Raw genomic sequence first — 2,938 nt, forward strand, 5'->3', positions numbered from 1 at the left:
TTTATTAACTCGATTGTGTGTTTAATTATTTTAGTTTAAGGGTGATTTTATAAATGATAAAAAGTAATACTTCTTATAAATGATAATCAATAATATTATAAATTTCAATCATGACGACACCCGAATCTATTATACATGTTATATCATGTATAATTAACTCAGGAAATAATATTATTTAACTATGAATCCTTGCCGGTAAATCCCGAGGGGTTAATATTCTATCATCATCATTTATATTTCATGCATCCGATCAGATGAGTATCTCACTCCCTGTCACACCCCAACCTACGACGAAAATGTCGGGGCGTGAACTGATTGTCACAGCTCTCAAGGTACCATCATGCAATATTAAATGTGACAATATCTATTAAATTTAATTAAACAATCAAGTACATCAAAGTAACCAAAGTGCATGAATTTAAGATTTAAACAAATAAAACAAAACTTCATATTCTAATTCTTGTGTCTTCTTTTCTAGCATACAACCTAAGTTTTCTTCAAATACAAGCTTGAGAATCACAGCACACGATAACCTGCATATGCGTTAAAAATAATATAGATTTTTGTCAACGCAATGTTGAGTGAGTAAATCACCAGATTTGAGACACTATATATAATAAGAAAAAGTGCAAACGGTTCCTGTGAGAATATACAGATAAGTCATAGCACATAACAAATCAAACAACTATAAAGAAAGCAAACCATAAAGAAAGGGCTCAACAATCCATATAAATGGACATTGGTTACCAAGCAAGGACTAAATCGTTGCCATAAAAATGGACATCGGTTGCCGAAGTAAGCAATAGCATTCAATCAAGCAAGTAAGCAAATAGCAAGTTAGGCAAACTGATAAACACACAAGGATAAACAGTTGCGGTTGAGTAATATATAATATAAAAATATCTACGAACGCATATGTCCCCAAAACGGTTAAAAATAAGTAAAAGGGGGGAGTGAAATACTCACCTTAGCAATAAGCAAGTGATTAACGAATGGGGAAAGAACAGTAGTAAACAAGAGTTACATTCTTCAGAAGTTATTGACGAGAAATCCTAAGTAACAATAATTGAGGAATAAATATGAATGGGATAATGAAGCTAAAACTAGATAGATGTTCGGTATTCGATGATCGGGTACATTCTAACGAAAGTTTAATATTAATAGATTTATTATTAATTTTATTATCAAAGTTTTATAATATGATTTAATTATATAAGATACTTAAAATACTTAAATAAATATTTGTAAAACTTTATAGTTTATATAAAGAGGTTTGTTTTAAATGTTTAAAACTATAAATACGTTTGGTGTATTTATATGTATTTTTATTATTTAATAAAGATTTCTTTTAAATACATATTGTAAATAATATATAATAAATAAAAAATAATAATATTTATATAAAATGATCTTGTATAAAAGTACTTGAACTTATCGAAATATGTTAATTAACGAGATTAATATATATATATATATATATATATATAATTTTAAGTAAGATTCGAAAAATGACTAGTTAAGTGTCAGTTTTAATAAAATATAAATTAATTATGAGTTTTTATATATTTACAATATCAATTGATGTTTGACTATGATTAATATATAAGAGAAAAAAGATGTTTCTAAATAAAAGAGGGCCTGGCCGGGACTCGAACCTGCGCAAGTGGCCGGCGCAAAGAAACAAGCACTAACCGAGCTAGTAGATCAATTGGTTAAACTCTGGAAACAGAAATTTAAATACAGCAGTGGTTAAAATCCCCAAATCAACTTATGAACCCTAGAATTCTTAATCGTTTAATCTTGCTTATACATGAACAATTAATCATGGGGTTAACAAAGCTGATCGTAATACATCAAAACCATATAACTTATTACCTCGGAAACTGAAAAATCGATGGTCAATTAGCTCAATTAGTTGACGGCCAAAGAACGATTAAGGACGAGCCAAATCAGGTGATTATAATTCAATTAACTCTGGGGCTTCAACTTTCGCTGGTTCAAGGATGCTGCAGACGTGATAAATTGTGTTTTGATTACCTCGAATGTTATTATCCAACTTTAGGTTAAAGCCGGTTACTATTTATGTCAATACGCATCAAATAGATTGTTAATTCCTAATTGAATTGGTCGGTTAGGCCGTTTATAGTAACAACAATTATATGCTCGATTTTAATTTGTTTATTGACGAAGATTAAGGCTCAAGATATCGAAACGGGTCGCGGGTTTTGATATGGATATGGATTTTTTATTTGAAATACTATTATTTATTATAACTTTTCTTTATTTACATATTAGTACCCGAACTTAAGAGATGGAAACAGTATTGGTTAAAGTTTATCTTTGGGTAATTTTTGCTCATTTTCCATAGTTTTATTATATAATAAATAATAATACTATAATAATTATTATTATAATAAAAAAAATAATAGAAAGATAAATAATATTTTATATCAATTTAAAGTACCCGAAAATAAAAACGGGTCGGGTAATGAATTATAAATATTACTTTGGAAATTCGAGTTGTTACAGTCTCCCCTACTTTAGGAAATTGCGTCCCGAAATTAAAGGATACTATAACAAACCATTTAATTTTGAAGAACGAATAATTAAAATAAAATAAAATTTTATCATGACACAGAATATTGAATAGTTAAAACAACGCTCCAAATGAAAATCCGATAAGGGCACTTATATATAGGATGTACCAGTGGCGTATCCACCATGTCCTTATCATCTTTACATTTGTACCGTTATCCCAACTACTTTCAATTCTATATTATGACGCACAATCTTACGCATCATGATTTCCACGCGAGGACTTCGATAATTATGTTCCGGACCACAATTATTTTCCTCGTCGGATGGTCCACATGATTCGTCCCGTCGTGTGGATTTGCAAAACGTTTGAAAAAATATAATTTTAAGAATTGAAATCTTT

Source organism: Bidens hawaiensis, unplaced genomic scaffold (genome assembly GCF_021521415.1).
Source record: "Bidens hawaiensis isolate Kalapana, Puna unplaced genomic scaffold, B.hawaiensis_p1.1 tig00079114_1, whole genome shotgun sequence".
Classification (NCBI taxonomy): Eukaryota; Viridiplantae; Streptophyta; class Magnoliopsida; order Asterales; family Asteraceae; genus Bidens; species Bidens hawaiensis.